Consider the following 21404-nt stretch of genomic DNA (forward strand, 5'->3'; position numbering starts at 1 on the left):
TTTATGTATAGAACAAAATTTGTTTCATTTATTGTTCTTTTTACTTCATTTATTGTTTCTTTTTTTTTTAAACAAATGTGATACACACCTCTGTCATCTGCAAATGCAAAATGTTGTATCCTAAATTTTATGGTAAAAATTATTTATGTATTATGTAATTTATGTAGCTGGACTGGTAGCCAGAAGCAGACTATATGGGAAAGGGTTTTGCAAACCTAGGTAAGTGTCCACGACTGGAGGAAAAGAAAAAGAAGTTCTCCAGGCTGCTCACAAATCAGCAATGAATCAACTAGTGGTATCCGTGCATCGAATTTGGTGGGGGAGTAATATAGTGTGTCTACCACTACAAAAATATAATTCCAATTCACTAGTACATAAGACATGTTAACTTGATTACATGTAAGAGTACCTTTTCATATATGAAGGTTGATATTGTCGTTAACTATCATCCCCACAACTCTTTTACATGCCTTTCATTATCAACTTGATTCTTTAACATATTTTTGATTGAATTCATTTTTTAATAATGTTTGTACTTTACTTTTTACATTTAATTTCTTTTAAAAAAGGGGAGATGTCATGTGACATTCGGAACATTAGTATTCCTCATTATGCTTTGGCAACACCTAATAAGTAAACTCCCAGTTTGTGAATCAAAGTTAAGTTGAGTTCTCCCATCACCGCCAATAAAGATGTTTGTGTTTTAACCTACTCAGTATTCAATTAGTGTTACAGGCATCATTATACCCAACAAAAGTAGGACTCTTGAGATAAAATGAAAATAAACATAAATTACATGTATAAAGTATACAAAACAAATGTGTTCTAATTATAAGGATTTACAAAAAATAAATCGATGGTTGGTTGTTAAGGTACCATAGATAAATGCCTATGAACAATACCCCAATGATAATAGAATTATCAGCATGATCCTAAAAAAAAAAAAAAGAAACAAACAAATCATGAAGATAATGATTGTCCCAAAAAAATATAAATTGCACAAAAATGGCTAGAATCAAGAAATGAAGCTAAAATTTACAAGAAAATACATACAAAAATTTTGTAATGAAACAAATTTAAGCTTGACAGCATGTACAGGGAATATCTAAACTCTTCACAACTCAATGCTGCTAGGTGCAATAACTGGGGTGTATTTTAACAAGAAAAGAGAAAAAACTGGTAGTAAAAGAGTTTCATTTCTAGTTTATATTAAGAGAAATTGAAATAGTCATGAGTATTCACATTGTGAACAGTGATAATACATATTTACTAGTCAGAAATAAATATATAGGAGAGAGTGGGGTTAAACCGTACCTTCATTTTGACGAAATTTGTTTTGTTTTCTAGCAGAAAAACTCTGAATTATGCTGCACTAGTCAAGTAAAAGGACCTACCATACTGGCGTGTTGTTGTTGATTAATTCATCGTATGTGTTTAGATAAGGTTTGTTTCAATATCTCAATTCTCTAATGTTCTCTTTTTTTAAAAACAAATCCCTATTAATTGGCCATTACTAAAGTAAAGTTTTAATTTTTTTAAAAATCAAAAAATTAACACGAAGTTTTTATTTAATTTACTTTTTTTAAAGTTAATAACACAATAAGTTTACATAATTTAAAATAAAACTATTTAAGAAGTAAAGATAAAGAGATAAAAGCAGAATAATCAACCTCAAAAATGCCAGAGGCTTCTTATGACCACAGATGTTAGCAAAACAATAAGAAAAGATAAACAAAAATACTAAATTCACACATATTTCTAATTAAGCTTTGAAAGTATATTTCAGTAACTTTTTTTACCTCTACATATTACAAAATAATAAATTAATCTTTTGTTTGAAAATAAATTGTGTGACTGATTTAGCATTTATTAAAAATTTACAAATCCTGAAACTCTCTTTTCCTGATCAATAAATTCTCCAGTTTGCTTCAAAAATTCTGGATTTTTGTTACAGGGCAGAATTTTTTCCAACAGTCACATCATTGTCAGGTATAGTGAATATCACAATCAAACTGCAGTCATTACTTTTCCTGCACACTGACTTAGTTCCATTTTGTAAATATTCTACTAAAAATGAGAAAAATTTGAAATGTCTGCACATAACCGAGTTTCTAAAAGATCAAGAAAGGAGTTATGTCTTTTCCTAAAAACTTCCACTCACATAGAAAAATTATCAACAAAAAACTAGGGACTTAAAAAATAAACAAATGAAGTTGCTCTCAAGTTATAATAAGCAGGAATCACTCTTAAAAAACCCAAAGAAAATATTCACGTTGATTGAGTTTTGCAAAAAAAAAACCCTGAAAGTTGGCAGATCTGTTATAGTATCTTTTTCGTTGATAAAAATATTTTTTGGAGCACATGAGAGAAAATCTCATTTCTTAAAAATGAATGGTTAGCAGTGTAGGTAAAAGAACTTTACAGCAGGGGTACTAGAGATAAGTTTGGCTTAGAGATTCTTAGTCTTAGAGATTCAAGTCATCCCATAGAATTTCATTCCAAACTCACCCGAGCTCGAGATATATAGGATTACTTTCAGCTCAATATATACATAGGATAAGAGCCAATTTTATGTGGTCTTGTCACTTGCCCTTTGATACCTAAACAAGGAAATTAGTGACTTAAACCTTATTATCACAATTAGTTCAAAAAAAATTTATACTTGATAATTGCACCAAAAGTTTGTTTAAAAGTAGCAAAAAGGTATATGAAAATTTTATCATGAGTTCAAGCTCGGAAGAGTCTGAAACCCTTTTTCAGTAGTGAGCTCAAACCTGCAGCATAAACCCACCTTGTCTCTCAGAGGTAAACAAATTTTTTATAAACAGTGATGCAGAAAAAAATATTTTGGGCTTCTAGGAGTCGGTAACAACTTAAATGTTATCATTTTAAAAATCACGAAAATTACCATAGCTTAAAAAGTTAAGTATAAAATTTAATAAAACCGGTTAGTATTATAGTGCACATAATAAAGTATAAAATAATATTAAAATTGTTGGCCAGAGAATTATGGTGTTACAGAAATTAGCATATGTTTAAAATTAATAAATCAGATGAGTTAGTTTTGAATAGAAAAGTATAAGCCATATGTGATGCTTTCAATTAAGTGGGCTACCCGTTCTATCTGAAGCTTGCGGACCATTGTTCTTGCAAGAGTGATAAGGGTATAATGAGGAGGATTGAGAGCACCAACACATCTTTCTTAAGCATCTCAAACATGCTTGATAGGATTCAAGTTTCGGTGAATGCGCTGGCCTCTCCAATTGTTTGGTTCTGAAGGTAATAATTTACATAGGGCTCCTATGCAGCATTGCGTTATTGTCCTGCAGCACGAAATCATCAACTATTGCAACAGCATAATGGTGCACACAAACATCAAGGACGTCATCTCTATACACATAAATAACCCACGTGGAAAGGCATGCAGATCTGTACATCCACAAAGTCCGCCATGTTCCCATTACAAATTATACCTCTGGGGGTACTGGATTAGAGAATGATCTTTCTCTGGTTCAGGTTAAAATTATGATCAGTGGATGAATGAGTGCGTCTGCCTTTTAAACGGGTGTGACGTATGGATGTGGCAGAAGTAGAATACATGGCCATAATTGGCACCACTGGAAAACAATAACAATCACAACCCCAGTGGCTTAGTGGGCTAGGAGAGCAACAACAATAAATGAATTGCTACATATTTAAATAAATCTTTAAACTGCCTTTGTTATGAAGATAGTGCAGTTAAGGTAAAATGTATTTTAAAAAAAGTGGTGAAAAATTGGTTCAGAAGTGTTTTGACACCTCAAATTAATGACCTTATGTCATGAAAATTTAAGGATATTAATACAGTATTTTTAGAAATATTAATGGAAATTAGTTAGAAAAATAGCTATCAAATATCTTCAGCTTATTATATAGTTTTTTCTATTATTTGTAGCTTCTAATTTTAGTAGTTAATTCTTAGTTAGAAGGGTACAGTGATCATTTGAGATTCACACTTGGTCCTCGGCCTGGCAGCAGTTACTGCAGCATCACCAGATTAAATTTTATATAGCTTTTTAAAAATAATAAAGCAAAAACTGTTGGGTCTGTACCTTCTCTATGTTGTTTCTAAACAAAATTATTAATCTAAATTGAGAAAATACTGCAAAGAATAAAAATTCTGCTACTACCAGAGTTTTCAGGATAATAGGAACTCGAGCTAACATTAGTAATATTTTGATCCAATAACATGAAAGCTAAAAAAGTGGCCAGAACCAGATGTTATAAAACAAAACTGAAAAGAATTGATTTACTTTGGCAAGAAAACACTCTAAGCAATAACCATTGAGCTGCTGGGCTTCCATAATGTAATACACTTCTGCAAGTTGCTGAGGCATTCCTTGGAGACTTCTGTGGCCCAGAATGACTCGCTCTAAAATGGCATTCTCTTTGATGCCTGCAATTTGCTGCAACAATAATAGAAGGCCGAATTACATACATGCCAACATTGGAGAAATAAAATAACAAACAGAGGTTTTACTAGTGATATTATTTGAGCTACTAGAGCAGTAAAGTTTTGATAGATTATGCAAAATCATGAAAGTCAAAATTGGAAATAATATAAGCACTAACATTTTGCAAAATAAAAAATATGTATATAAATCTTAAGTAGATTTTTTTTAATATACTTAAAACCATTAATACTTAACACACTGCAGTATCTATTGAGGAATTAGAGAAGTATTTTTATCATTAGCAGATATTTCATAGAAAATTTTTATCCACAAATGCAGAGACAGTTGAGAATACACAGGTAAACAGGATATATTCATAAATACAGGAGTCTTCATTAAAAAACAGGAGACTTGGTAAGCATGGAATTAGATATAGAAAGTAGAATTTAATATAAATGCTACCTTAACACATTCATATCAAATGTGTGAAGATAGGTTCTAAAGTAATTTAAAGCACGGTTGCTTTTTAATATTGAACAAATCCAATTTTCTTGGTTCAAAACTTTACACAAGGGTACCCCCAAAATAACGAACAAGTTGAAAAATATCATTTTTATGTTTTAATGTTTATACCATGTTTGGTAATATTTTTCGATACCATTTTTAAAAATATTATTTATTATTTGCATGAGAGTAGGAAAGGAAAAAAAATCTGAAAATACCTATCAATTTGAATCGTGAAATAATAAATAAAAAGGTGGGTCAAACTATTTTTCATAAAAAGTAAACATTTAAATTACTGACATATTTATTTAAAGTTTTTTTCTTCTTCTTAACTACATACGTACATTGACAGCCCAACCAAGCTAAATATATAAAGATATGGGGTGTTAAGCTTTATATATTAATCAAGATATAAGAGAATAAAAGAATAATAAAGTTTAGTAGCTAAGTTTCAACTTTTAAAATTCAAAAAACAGAAGAATCTTATGCCCCCTTCAACTCTAAAGTTAACTTTTAAATTAAAAACATCAGGTATATACCAAATTATAGGATAAATATTAGAATATTGCATAAATATCAAATTTTGATTTTTAAATATTAGAAACACCATGATAATTATGCTCCCTGTTTAAGTTTCTACAAATGCTATAGCACATGCTGAAATGCGTATTTTTTGTGAATTAATCTCAGAAACACATTTATTTCAATAGACCAGAAAACTTAAAACAAAAAGAGTGTTATACTGTTCAGCAAACAACAATAGAGAAATTAATATGCAGGCAATAAACTTAAATTGTAGCTAGTCCAAAAGTTTTCATTATATTCTCAAGTCAGGTATAAATAAGTATAGTTTAATGCTAAATTTTCTTAATTTGTGCTGATGACAGATGTTCTGTCATTCGAGAGACAAAAGTAAAAAAGGCGGAAATCCTCTAAAAAGCAGAAAAAACCCTGATACTATTACCTTGCGCACATCCATTTTAGGGCTCATCCTTGGTAAGTAACAAATCAAACGCACTTTAGTACTGCAGTAAGAACGCACTATAAAAACAAAACTCTTCTATTTACACTTTTACTTCAATTTGTGTTTCTGTTTTCATATTTTGTAATCTGACAATCTTGTTACGAAAATATTTTAAATCATTCTTGAAAAATTTCCCATTTATATAACTTCATTTGAATTTGCTACTCGCTTTAAAGATTTCTTTTTATGTTTTATTCTGTTTTTTCTTTATACAGTACAGAACCCGTTATCCGGAAATCAGAAAACCGGAAAAACAAAAAAGCGGAACGAAATTCGATAAATTTTCGAGCCATTTTTTAAAAAAAAAAATTTTTCCTCATAAGATTATAGGATTTTTTTTCTTTTTTGAAAAATGTTTACCTTACCATCATTTTGGAAATAATCATTAGTGTATTCCTTCATCGTTTATTCTTCTTTTTAAGATTATTTCCAAAAAAACATTTTTTTTTGTTGGGTTTAACAATAAACAAACGGCTTTTTGTAGTGATTCAGAAAAGCGGAAAAATCAGTTATTCGGAATAGCAATGGTCCCGATCGTTCCGGATAATCGGTTCCCTACTGTATTTTATTTTCTGTTTTTACCTGATATTTTTACTTAATGTGCTCTATTTTATTTGTTGTAATTTTTTTTTTAGTGCTCTTCACACTATTGCATTGATATATTTTTCTTTGGTACAATATTAGAAAGCATTCCTTTTTGCGGATATAATCGTGCGAGCTGATGAAAAGATTATATCTTTATAATTTCATCCCCCCTTTTTTCAAATTTTTTTTTCCAGATTTCTTTTATTAACTTTCTTTTTTTAGCGTTCTGTAATTTTTGCATGTTTTATATATATATATATATACATATATATACAGTACACTCTCGATTAACCGTGCTCATTCCGGAGTCAACAAAAAATTTAAAGAGAAACATTTTCAAGATTAAAAAAATTTTATTCATGAAGTTATAACACTACCAAATTTTTTAAAGCAATATTCGTTATTGAATTGCAGTATATGGAATATCAGCAGCATGGTCAAAGGTAAAACCGTCTACTTTATCACGATCTTGGAGAAAGATCAAACCGCTGATGAACAATCATCTTCAGATATTCAAGAAGAGTATGATAATAGTATTCTTGAACAAGCAAAAGAAATCGAAGGTTTCGAAATTCTTGATGAAGAAAATTTAGAAGATTGGTTTCAAAGTGATGCATGTGAGCCTGGCTTCCAGTATTTGACTGATGAAGACATCGTTATGTTGTTAAATCAAATAATGATGATAGTAACTGATGCAGAAGATGTAGTAAATGAGGAAAATACAATTTCTCATTCTGCTGCTCTGCGGAAACTTTATTAGTTTATAAGGGAGTATCCGATTACGGTGACATTAATGCGATTCGTAAAATATGTGACAATATATGGCGCATTACACATTTTTTTAAAAGGAAAATTCCTAGTTTGATTTTATACAGCATGCAAATGTCAGTAATTTTTATATTTTTTGTACTGATATTGAATTTTTCTTTAATAAAAGGAGTTTTCGGATTATCCGTGTTTTTCGATTGTCCGCGCGACCTGTCCTGGTGATTAACCCGGATAATTGGGAGTGCACTGTATATATAACAACAATGAATAATAACATTATGCATATATACAATGCATGTTTTTTTGACAAGATGAAAAAAAGTTTCATTAACTTTTTATCATTTAACCCACTGACAGTTCTGCATGCAAAAAGTTGTATTTTAGTAATTACAAGTGAAAATAGTCGTTAATTATAGGTGAAAATAGATGTTTAGAGATGGGTAAAAAATTACAAAAATTTGATCATGTCTAATAAGAATATTAAAAAAGAATTTGTCAAAGGGTATGAAAATTTCAAAATACTTAAGTACTCATAAAAAATTATAACTTTTTTTAGACATAAGTCATGGCTTGTACACTAAAACTTATTTAAATTTTGGGAAGTGTGTTGCGAGTCCATACTAGGTTCATTACCAATTCTAATATCAACATATGAAGTGGAATCTCGGACATTATAAAGAAAATAAACAGAACCTATTTAATGTAAAGCTAAAACTAGTTAATACCTTGGTATTTCTTGTCTATATATTCGTAATAGTTTAAGTAAGTGATCATAACATGTTTTGAAAGAAGAGTTTCGAGGTAAAACTTTACAATGAGTTGATAGAGCGATTTCACTAATCAGGCAACCAAGAGCTACCATATCTTTGCCTCGTAAATAATTTACAGAAACATCATTGATTTGAGAATAGTCCTACAAAAGAAAATAGATATAAATTTATTGAATAAATAATTTCTATCAATTATAATTTATCACCAAGCATTAATGACAAAAAATTTATTCCATGCAAATTTAGTGCACATAACACATGATTTTATGCATAATTTAAAATGTATATACCAACTCTTCAAGTTTTTATATTATTATGTTCAAGACACATTTTCCATATTTATGATACAGTTATACTCAATGCTATTAGTTTAGTACATATTTGAAAAAGTATGTGAAAAAGGGATAAAAAAGATTTTAGAGGAAAATGTTAGATTATCAACACCCGTGTTTAAATAATAGCAAATAGTTGCACTTAATCTTTGGTACAGCAGTTCATGTTGGCCCACGACTTCCTAAACAGTTTAACTGCAAAGTATTCTGCCTTATGCCAACATTTTTAAATTTCTTGGGGTTTATTTCAACCTCATTTATCCATTCATCTTCCGCATTTCTTTCACCTTGGCATTGACCATTAAAGATCTTTTTTGTGTATTGGGTGTAATCCATTCTCTCAAAGTGCCTCAAGCAAAGGAATCTTTTTATTATAAATAGTTTTCCCACACATCACTGACTTTGGCTGGTCCAAAACTCAATTCAGATTTTTCTGTCCCTGGTAACTAACATCTTCTCATGTTTTGAGGTCTAAGGTCCAAGTCTCTGCCCCCCCCCCCCCTTCAAAAAAACTGTTTCTCTGATCACAACTTTATAAGTTTCACTATCCATGGCTTTAGATCTTACTAACTACCTACTTAGCATTGTGAACCTGGAAGCATGAATTATGTATTTCTAAATAGAATTTTTACTGTAAAATTTATAATCATGTCTATTGTCAATTTTTTTTCCAACACACTGTAGTATTCAAAACAAGGGGAAAGTGACCCTGATATATGTCGTACATATAAATAAAATTATTGAAAATAATCTTGCATGCATAAATAAAACTAGATAACACAATTTCTCAAAATTGCTAAATTTTTATTTACATGTATTCAGAGTATTTTATTTACAAGCTAACATATAAATATTCAGAGATATTTGAACATTAATTTGTAAACAGAGAAGCTGGTTAATGGATAAATTTTTTATTCATTTTCATTGTAGATATATTAAGATTTTTTTGATTTCTCGTTCGGCCCTTAAATTTTCTTCAATAATATGATGTGATTCATTAAAACAATCTAAAATTAATAATTTCTAAATTTATAATAGTTTCTAAAGTCAAACACATTCTATTCTAATAACAAGATCATTCTAAATTAAAATAATCATTTACTTCTACTTTAAAAACATTTTTATAGTGTGGTTAATACTATAAAATATTTAAAGAGTTCAAGTAATATTTAAGATGCTTACAGACATAAATAATTAAATACAACCAAAACTCTGTGAGCAAACACAAATTAAAAACACTTGCAGTTAATTCTCCTCCAACAACTCATAGTTGTAAAAAATGTATATGAATTTTTTTTATTGGCAGGGAAAGAATATAACATATATTTGGCTGACTGAAAAGCATATGCTTTATTGATGGATAATAACCCTTTAACTTCAATAGAGAGTCAATACTACAGCTGCATGGTAAAAACCAGTACTGATCAAATTACAATCAAAGGGATACAAGGCAGTGGAATCAAAGAAATGTGGTTTTGTTGCATAAGGGAATAAAAGTGCATAAGCAATATGAGCAAATGATCACTGAATAAATCCATCATATGACATTATATTATAGAGAATAATCTTCCTTCCAAATTTTTTTTTCACAATATAAAAACTGGAGCACTTTAAACAAGTGTTATTTTTTAAATTTATCCCTATTGAGAATAGATGTAAGAATGCATGACACACTGATGAGATGCCTAACATCAAATGTAATGTTTAAGGCTTTTTTCCCAAACTGTAACATATCCTCATTTTAGTTTTCATCATTAGAATCACAAGTTACTGTTTTTCTTCTCAAAACGAAAGCACTTTAATATTTTACAAATGGCAGTAGAATTTCTGGTTAATAGACACAGAAATCTGCAGGCATTAAAAACGATCTAAATGTTAAGATTATATGAACAACATTTATGAGACTGTTAAAACTCAATACATAGGGAAAACTTTAGTGTTAGCCAAGTTTTCACTTGTGTGACATTATTAAGTGCAGTTTATTTGATGTAAGGGATAATATTTTTAGTAGAACAATATATGTTTTGGCGTATGCAGAAGATATTGACTGCATTGCAAGATCTGCAAAAATACTTAGGAAATCCTTCATAGCACTGGAATCTGTCGCTAAGAAAATGAATTTGATAATCAATGAAGATAAAACAAATCACAAGTATTGTGGTAAAAACAGTAATTCTAATGATATTTTTGAAATTGGAACCCATAAATTTGAATCTGTATACTATTCACCGATTCAGAATCAGAAATTAATTTATCAAAATATAAGTTCATGTAGAAATAAAAAAGAGAATTTTAGCAGCTATTTAATTACTCTTAATTAAAGACTCTTAAAATCCCACTTTATTAAAATAAAACTAAAGTACCACTTTACACAACACTTATAAAACCAGTTTTAACACATGCTTCCAAAATATGGACCCTCCCAAGAAAAGCTGAAAATGCGCTTTTGATATTTGAACAAAGAATCCTCAGAACTACTTTTGGTGGAGACAGTGGTGTCTGAAGAGAAAGATACAACTAGGAATTATACAAGTTATATGAAAATGATATGATAAAATTAAACAGACTAAACAGAAGAAGATGGTAAGGATGAACTCAAACAGAACTGCCTTGAAATTTTTCTGTGCCTCTGAATATAATAAAAGGCCATAACACAGATAATAATAACAACAATAGACAAGTTGTTTAGAACAAAACTTTTCTGTAATTAAAGTAAGGAACTGGAGAACAGCTGCCTGCAAAAGAGTGGAATGGAAAAATACTCTAAAAAAGGGGACTAAAGAAGGGCTGCTGTGCCACCAGTGATGGCAATCCTAGCTATGTTTAATGTATGATTATTTGTTTTATAAATTTGATTTGAAAGTTATTTTCCAAACCACTACACGTAAATGATTCAAAAGTTCATATGGGATGACACTTTGTTCAGACACTCTCATGGTGAGGCTTTCAAGATGTTAGCAAAATTACCAAATTTTTTTTTGGAAGCTATAGTTTTTAATTGTTAATTGCCTCTACTCTATAGCATAGATTTGCAAAAAATAGTAATTAGAAGGTCTGTATAATATATATATATATATATATATATATATATATATATATATATATATATATATATATATATATATATATATATATATATATATATATATATATATATGTATGTATATACATATATGCTCAAATATATATATATATATATATACTCATATATAATATAATGAGTATGTGTGTGAGGTCATCTAAAAAGTTTTTGTCCAGTGCTCAGAGATGGCGCTAGAGTATATTTTATAAGGTGATGTGGATATTTCTTTGTTTGGCTGTTGTGTTGCCAGTACTGGAAAGATAAAGTGTGTTTTGCCTCTACAGGATTGAATATTGATGTTAAAAAAAATGATGTTAAAAAGGTTAATTTACGGCATGTACTGTTTTATGAATTTCAGAAATTTGTGAGTAATATAACTACACACGAGAACAATTTGGCTGTTTATTTAGACAGTGATTCTACACTACAAACTGTGCAAAATGGTTTGATAAATTTTGGCAGGGTGCTTTTATATTAGAAGTTAAATCAAGACTGGAGCAACCATTGGAGATTTATGCAAGTAATGTGAGTGCTATAGAGGAAGAAAATTGAAAAACTTCCTTGCAACTGAGTATTTTGCAAGAAACTTAATATTCATAACTCAATCATCATACTATATAAAATATCTTTTAATCAATAGCATGAAATAAAAAATGGAATAAAACAACATTCAGCACTTAAGTACAGTGAAAAAAAGAGGGTGAAGATTAAGAACCTGTTTGCAAAAGCTGGACAACTCCTTAAATTTTTTAAGGCGCATTAAGAGGACAAACTAAATAATTCATTTTAACCAACTAATTAATAACCTGCTTAATAAATATAAAGAATAATCTTCTGTTAAATAAATATCTTCATTCATGACATTACTTATGCCTGGATGGAAAACTGTATAGCAGAATAACAGAGATTATATTCTCATACTATAAAATTACATTGTTTAAATTTCATTACATTAGGCCAAGAGACAGACCAAAGAAAAGATGGATGATTTAAAACCATTCAAGATCTCCTACTGGAAGATCAAGGCCAGGGACAGAGCTGATTGCCAAAATATTGTGCAACAGGATAAGGTCCACCCTGGGCTGTAGTGTCAATAAAGAAGAAGAAATTACATTAATTTGAAAGTTATCACCAGATCCAGAATGAGCATAAGCGATAACCAAACATTTTTGGGAAATGCATGTTAAGTCACCTTTCCTAGTGACATACCTGCTTTACGATCCAATTAAGGGAAGCATAAAAACATGAAAAGGCAAATTTTTTCAGCTTAGAATGTTAATGAACTGTTTAATTTATAAAGTGTATTATAAATCATCTTTAGTGTTTGAATCGGTACTTAAAGACTGACCTTAAATTCATTAAAATGATGATATTCTCCATCAAACCAAGACTGAAAAGCATGCAGAGCTTAAAGATGGGAAGATAATGGATCCTTGGGTAAGACAATAATTTGGTTTTCCGGTCTGGATTTTGAGCTATCAGATGAACGTTTTGCCTAAATAAGAAAATAAATATATAAGTCAATTGCAAACAAAAATATTTTTGTCTTTAAAGAACATGATCTGATATTAGTTTTTTTTTTTCAAATCTTAACATAAAAAGAAGCCAGAGCATTTTGCTTTTATATCAGTTTGGTTAAACAAGAATGGATTTTCAACTTAATGACCTCATAAAAATGTCTGCTTCATAGCATAACTGCCAATTTTAACCTAGAAAGATAATGAAAGGTTTTATAAATAGTACTTACATTTAAAAAAAAAAGTATTGCTTAAAAGAAAAATCAATTTTAAATAAGATAAGGATTTCAGATACGATAACTCTTAAAAAATTTTATATTATAAATTTTAGTTTTTTTTAAACATTTTTTTATAAATTTCTAGATAAACAAATGCAGCTTGTTTTATTTTCCTCTTTAATTGCTAAAACTATTTGAAAGAAGAAAGTTTAATTAAAAAAGTTTCTCAAATTTTATTTAAGGAAGATACTGCATTATAAAATTCCTACTTAGAGTATCTATTAAGATTGAATTGAGTAGTAATAGGCCAATAAGCTGCAGTTTTAACCTTTTGCTCAATATTTTCTGTTGCACAATTATCTTTCTGACCCTATTCCATTGAATTAAATTTAGTTTAGGATTCCTATGGGACAAAAAATGGGAATGGGTTTAAAAGTACTTCTGCTTTAACTATACATAAATGCTGATCCTTAATTAATATGCTATTGCTGTTTCATTTAAATTGCATTTAGGAAAAAGCTATGTGCAGTGCATAAGAAATAAATGAAATACCCTGAATATTTTATCTAATGATCATATTTTCATCACTACGACTAAATCCTAATAGTTCGAGGGGATGATCTCTATTATGCTAATTAGTTAGTGCAGATGACAATTTAGGTTATGAAACCAGACACAAATACAAAAATGTACCTCCTCTGAATAAAAACACTCTTTTTTTTCAATTGATTTGGATTCTGACCTTCAGAATATAGGGAGAAGCCACTATCTAGAAAATATGGTCCAAACAGTTTTGCCACGAGAACAGTCCAATGTTTGGAGCATGGTCCAAGTTAGGAGAGCTGTCCAATGTTATTTCTTTTTGCGTATTTTGATATATCTCGAGAATTTTTTGAAGCAAATTGAAAGATTTTGGAACACAGTAATAAATTTGTTTATCCAAAGATAAACTCAGAGGCGCGACAGCCCATAGAGGGCCAAGGCCTACTGTGCCCATCTCAGTTTTCTTGACCTTTGGGCTTTGAGGTGCAAGAGCAGATGTTCCGGTTGAGTGGTCAGAACCCCCAGTGTTTATTTCCCAAGCATGCTTGGTACTCATTTATCGATCCACTGAACATAACTTCCAAAGATAACTTCAGGCAAAAAAATAATTTTTAATAATTATTTGTCTTTTTTTATTATTTTATTTAATAAGAGTTGAAAAATTTTGAAGTGTAAGGTATATAGGATACAGAAATATAAGATAAGCATTGCAAGATATATAAGATATACAAATTTTTACATCATTTTAAAAAATGTAATTCATGATAAAATACCAAATTTAAATGAAATTGGTCAAATATTTCTGTAGAAATTCGAATTTCAAATAAAAGACTTCTTTAAAATTCCAATCCTCAGGAACAATTCAACTGATTTTGTTCCAAGCTTGTATGTTTCTTAAATACAATTACAGTCTTAAAGAAATAAAAAAATTTGTACACCTTACCATTCAAAATGTTTTCAATTATTATTAAATAAAATAATAAAAAACAATTAATAATGATAAAAATTATCTTTTGCAAGAAATCTGCTCTGGATAAACCAATTCCATAATTGTGTGCAAAAAGTTTTTCATTCACTTAAGAAATTCTCAAAACATTCTAAACTAAGCAAAAAGTAAAATTAACATTAAAGGGTCCAAAATTTTAACCACTTTCCTGACCATTATCCCAAGATTACAACCACCCCAAATATTTTGAGGGCAAGGAAAAAATTTGCCAAAAAAAGGTAAGTATTCAGAGAAAGTATGTGTGGTTTTGCAACTAAAAAATCATACGCATTAATTAATTAAGACATCTGAAGTCACTTCCTTGAACAGTTTGGAGCTGACTGTCATATACACAAGCAGGAATGAAACGCTCCCATTTTCCGGCCGACACACTGCCATGCACTTTCTCGTTAACTCCCGACCATCCCATATTTGTGACAGTGTTTTGGAATGTCTTAAAAAATATAATTTTAGGCACAGGATAGCATTGCATCTCCATAGGATTTCAAATACCAGCAGATTTGAACTTCTCCCAGTGGGAAAGGATTAAGTTTTAGTATGTAAAAATCCAACCATTACATCTAAGTAATTCAGGATGTTTTGCTTATTTTTTCGCATTAGTTTTTAACACATATAAGCACACTGTATTTGATAAATAATTTCAAGAAAACTAATACAAAAAATACTTTTAAAAACAAAAATAGCAAAAAATACTCTTAAAAAAATATTTTTATTTTCTTTGTTATTGAAATCGATCAAAATTCAACATGCTCAGAGCAATTCAGCATATTTATTCTCAAGACAAAAATGCTTTTTATAAAATTATTCTTTGAAATTGTCTTAAGCAACATTTTACATAATTTCAATCAATATAATTATAATACAAGTTAATTAATTAATTAAAGAATAACAATTTAAAAATGTATTATTTTAAATTAAAATATTTATTCATATTACCTAAATGTTTTAAAAAAGCTGGACTTGTCCTTCCTCATCACCACTCTCTTTTGAGTCAGACACCTGTAACATTTTATTTTGGTATACAATCAGATGTCAATATTTTAAAACTAACATTCATACCACCGTTCAGAAAGTATTTTTGTAAAGTTTCCACCAGAAAATTTTTAATTATTTTCATTTCACAGATTTAATTAAGGTAAATAACACTGCAGATAACAATATCCAGTAGTTCTAAGATAGCAGTGCCTGAAAAAAATTTATATTGCAATATTCTAGACGTAAAGAAATATCAGAAAACATGTTATATTTTTTTAATTGTTATTCGAAGTCAGGGCTCGAAAAAACTCAGAAATTTTACCCGTCCCCGAGGACGGCTTGTCCAACAATGCACCCGTCCTCCGTTGAAACTAACCTGTTGCTTTTAAATAAATAAAAGTATAATTTTCTCCTACTTATTACAAACATTTATATCAATTGCACAATGAATTAGTCTTTACTAGGATTACATTATACAGTAATAAAAGAAATACTAGGTTACTAATAGTAACCTAGTATTTCTTTTATGAAATAATTTAAATGACAAGGGTCAAGTTATCTGGAATGTCAAGTTATCCGAGGGTACTGCGTTTTTTAAATGAATCAAATATGACGTTTGCCAGTTCCACAATCAAGCTAATGATTTACAGAGGTTTCTGAACAGAAATCTGAAAGGGGTTTTCCATTTAGGTAGATGTTCATAATTGCTTTTAAAGCTTCTTGTTTAAGACCAGTACGCATTGTGTTTTTTTGTAAGTTTATTGCTGCAAAGCCCCTTTCAACCGCTGCAGTACTCCCAGACAGAGAAAGCATCAATATATGTGCAGTATGTTGCTGTATTGGGGGTCATTTTGCTGCCTTGTAACTTACAAGACTCTTGTAAGATAACAAAAATTGAAAATTTATCACGAACATTAACGGGTAAAAGGCCATCCGCGCAGACGTCGGATTCGAGAAATTCGTTGTCCGCGGAGAATTTTTGACCGTCAAGGACGGGCTGTTTTTCGAGCCCTGTTCGAAGTCTTTACAATTCTTTTTCATCAATTAATAGCACTTTTAAATGTAATAAACATGGTTTGATTTCTAATTTTTGAGACCAACGACATAATTGCGGCAATGTGGTCAGCACTGTGCACAGGACACCTTTACTTCCCAGATAGGCTGGTACCCATCGATCAGAAGCTGGTTGGGGTTTAAGATGTCACAGGAGATCGAGCCCCCGTTTTTCATAATGACAGTTCAGTGAAACTTAACACTTAATATTTTCAAATTTTATATCTTATTGAATCAAAGTTTCTTTTGCTGAAATCTAATTATAATAAAATAATAAAACTTAACAAATTGAACACCTTTAAAATTCAAGGAGTTCTCAAAAATAAAGATTTGATCAACTTATGAGGATGAGGATGTGTAAATAACTGAACCATTCCATAACTTTGAACTGTTGTATGCTGATCAACTAATGGTAAGCAGACATATTTTGCTTTGACAGCAGATGAACTTGAAGGCCAAAAACAATTAAATTTCTTATTTTTTATTGTCCAGATATTGAATGTTAATTCAAGATAAAGCACTAAAATTTATGATTATACTTTTTTTAGCTTGACAAAAGGGCCACTTTCAGGAGCCAGGAACTGCATATATTAAGAAGGCTTGTTTGAATAATTTTAAAAAAATAGCTCTGAATAGTTTTTAAAAAGTGTTTTACTACACTAATAACTACAAATATATTGTTTTACAATATCTTTGTTTGGTTTTTATACATGAATTACTTTAAAACATATACAAAATTTCAGTATTTTTTTAAAAAACAAAATGTTTTTTTCTTAATTGCATCAAAATTTTAATTAACATCCTTCTTTTTATCTCCCTAATTAAAATTGAATTTCACCAGACATAAAATTGTACCTTTAAGCTTCTTTTGTTCAAATTTTGAAATCATTCTTCAAATATAGTGTATGTGAATAATTTTATATCATTTTAAAAAGAAAAAAAAAACTATTTTCCTAATTTTTCCATTTCAAAATTTTAAAAATAAATAAGAGAAAGAAATAAGCTTTATTTGAACTCTCAGTAGTACCCTATATTATAAGGAAATTTTCTGTCCTTATTTCTTATTAAATTTTCTGTATTTATTAATTCATAAATCAATGTTATTTTAGAATTTAGATGTCAAAAGTTTACCATTTTTAATTCATCATTGGTAAACAAAATTATAAAACTGAAGTTTTTATGCATGAAGTTAAAATTTAAAATAAAATTTATTAAAGATGACTGTTCTATAATTTTGTGCTTACTCTTTAAAAAGTTATTTAATGAATATGTTTAAGAGGACTTCATCTTTCATATTTTTTAATACTTATTTTATAATGATTTTTAATGCATTTAAAAACATGCTCTAAAAACTTTTTTACAAAAGGAAGTACTAGTTTAAATATATAAAACTAAAAAATTTTTGAAAATACTTAATCAACCTAGATGATTAAAACTACTCAAAAGAGCCTTAGCAACAAAATTTCACAAACTTTGTAGTTTTCATTCAAGTATTTTGCAAAGGAAGTGTTGATTTAACTGTTAAAGTCTAGTAATTTTCTAAATAAACAACAGAAAGGGAAATTTTAAAACTAACGGTACTACCAAGAATTAAATATTTTTCTGTTAAAAAAGAAACAAACATTTTGAAAACTTTGCAAAAATTATAAGAAACAAGTTTTTTTTCTTTCAAAATAAGTTTTAAATACAAATGAATAATTAATTATAAAGATGCTCTTTGCTTTACACAACATTTCTAATACATACTAAAAAAGAATTAAAAATAGATATAAAATTTACAAAAAATGTCAAGTACAAGAATTACTAGACTTAATTCCCAATTATATTTTTTTTCACATCTGGAAATCATTTTCTTCCTATGTTTAATCCTAGCTATAAAATATCATGATGCATGTCAGGTATAAAAAATAAGAATTTTGTTATGCAAATTTCATCTTATTTTACAGATAGTTTTCCTAAGTAATTAGTAAGATATAAAAAAAAAAAATTAATAAATAACGCGGTCAGATTTATAGCTTTCAGGTGCCGATCCTCAAAATGTTATTATTTTAACAAAAAGAGTATCTTCTTTTTTCTGCTACAATCAAGAAAGTGTCCTGTTAAGTACCTGCTTTTTTTATAAAAAAAATACACTTTTTAAATAAAGTCCCAGCAATTTCAGACTTTTTTCAGTTCTATAACTTAAATGAATTTTAAAATCACACCCAAAAATTTCACCGCTTTTTCATAACTTAAAATCTTTAAATCAATTTATTAAATAATATGAATCAACTTTCGCCTTCTGAACTTAAAATTTTATCGTAAAGTTTTTTTCTTTTTTTTCTTTGCCTAACTACAATTTTTTGGTATTACAACATTACTATAACAATGTCAGTTTAAAACTGTAAGAACAGAAAAATAATAATATTTGTAAGGAAAATTATCTGATTATTCTTATTCTTAATTTATTAAATAATAACATTTTTCTTACAATCTTAATATCTATTTTTAACACTCAAAAAAGATTATTTTTCATTTTCATAGAAGTGTTTGACATTACTTGGGAGAGGTCATATTTTCAAGATAACTCATTATGAGGCCTGAAAAATCTCTTGAAAGAAACAAATTTGATTACCTATGGCACAAAACAAAAATATTCAAAGCATATTTGATTTTTTAACCATATTAAGTTTATTGCTCTTAGCAAAGAAATTACCTATCTATTTTAAAATGTTAATAAAACCAAAAATAAGAATACTTTGTTTTTAATATTTACTGCTATAGTTAAAAACCAATTATCCGGAACATTGTGTCTATGCTGGACTTCTAAATATGCATAAAGCAGTGCTAATTGACTGTTTATAAAACTCAGAATTCAAGGCAGTCAGGTTGAGTGATAAATTAATTCATCCATTTATAGCTCAATATTAGATTCAACTTTAAAACTATATGGACCTAAATTTAAACGAAAATTAGCTCAATCCATATTTTGCTTTAACCAAAAATAATTTGAATTTTTTTTACAAAGATTTTTTTTTGAACGCTTTAGTACTAAAAGTAAAAGCAAACTAACTTATTTTTCAGTTAAAGTGTTTGCACTGTCATTGGAATGGAAAAAAATATTTAAATAATGATACGGAAAATTTATTTTAAAATTAAAAAAAAATAAAGATAGGTTCCCAAATAACAAAAATACATGCAATTTTCAAGAATGAAGTTATACATGTAGATTATACAAGTAGAAGTTACAACAAGTAGAAGTTATACAAGTAGAAGTTACTACACTCCCTCTCTTTTTTTACTATTTCCGCATATTAAGAATCACAACAGCTTGGCCATTTTTATAATATTACTATATTAGGTACAATATTATTTTACAATATTACTGCACTAACTCAATCTATTTGAAAGAATTTAGTTCTTCTCTTCTATGTTTCCTAGAATAATATTGTCATGAAATATTTAGTAGATGTGTACATTATTCCTTTTAATTTAATTTTTTTCCTTAAAAGGAAATATTTGTCCCCTTCTTTTATTTCTTTACAAATATCTTAGGAATTGAGGTGTCAATACTTTTAGAAATAAAGTTTCAATACTTTTATTTCTAAGGGTAACTTCCTTCATTATTTGCATCATAGAGCAATTAATAAGAAATAGCCAGTATGACAAATTTAAGCAACACTATGTAAAGTTTTTTTTTTTTTAGCTCACCAATGAAAAATGAGCTTAAAAATTAAACATTTTCAAAAAAGCTTAAGTCTCCTGTCTCATAGGATTATGATGTATGCAGTTTGAAATAAAAGGTTAAAATTCATACTAAAAATAAATTTAAAAATGATATTTAAATACTAAAAAAATGGATTTTTCTTAAAAAAAGTAAAGTCACATGTTTATCAAACGTAAAAAGTAATAAGTAACATAATATGTTAACTAAATGTTGATCACATGAAAAACTTAGACAATTCAGTTCCAAGTCTTAACTAAGATTGTATCGTTTTCACTGTTTGAGTTGTTAGTGCTTACAAAACCAGATTTCCTGCAACAATATGTAAGGATATTTAGGTTGCCCTTTAAAAATTCGTAACCCAACAATAGAAATTTTTTGAAGTCATAGTTGAAAAATTTTCCCAGAATGTTTCTAAAAATTTAATTGAAAAAATAAATAAAATGTTTTAAATTTTTTTTCATTGGTTACAAAAAGGCTATAGTATCAGTAAAAATTTTAAATCTACTTTTATGAAGTTTAATCTTTTTTCCCTATTTGATTTTTTTTTTTTTTTTTTTGAAAAAATGAGTAACAAACAATTTTTAAAAAAAAGTGATTTGTGGTTAAAATTAGTACTCTCACATTATTTATTTAAATTTTTACCTGAAAAACTTATGTATATGAATTAGTGATGTAACGAATAGTGATGGGGCCGAATACCGAATATTCGGTGGCCGAATACTTACTTTTTAAAAATTTCTCTTTTGATTGTAATTTTGTAATTAAATAATTTTCAAATTTTAAATTAAAAATGAAATAAATATTAACAAATTTGCTTTTTTAAACTTGCTATATTTTAAAAAAAAATTAACAACTTGATGTATTTTTTGTAATATTTAAATATCTTGA

The 21404-nt window shown here is 28.4% G+C and overlaps 1 protein-coding gene across 5 annotated transcripts in view; it reads right to left on the reverse strand.

Moving 5' to 3' along the window:
* Positions 1-21404, reverse strand: part of LOC107440777 (mitochondrial potassium channel ATP-binding subunit) — a 546992-nt gene that overhangs the window by 522514 nt on the left and 3074 nt on the right. For all 5 annotated transcript variants that reach the window (XR_015435251.1, XR_015435250.1, XM_087167258.1 and 2 more), the window contains exons 3-7: positions 15719-15781; positions 12847-12993; positions 8040-8227; positions 4293-4445; positions 844-932 (exon numbers count right to left, since the gene is read on the reverse strand). The gene's annotated coding sequence lies outside the window, so the exon portion shown is untranslated. The remainder of the gene's footprint in view (positions 1-843; positions 933-4292; positions 4446-8039; positions 8228-12846; positions 12994-15718; positions 15782-21404) is intronic.

Source organism: Parasteatoda tepidariorum, chromosome 7 (assembly GCF_982258835.1).
Source record: "Parasteatoda tepidariorum strain Cologne lab strain chromosome 7, Ptep-v5.0, whole genome shotgun sequence".
NCBI classification, from domain to species: domain Eukaryota; kingdom Metazoa; phylum Arthropoda; class Arachnida; order Araneae; family Theridiidae; genus Parasteatoda; species Parasteatoda tepidariorum.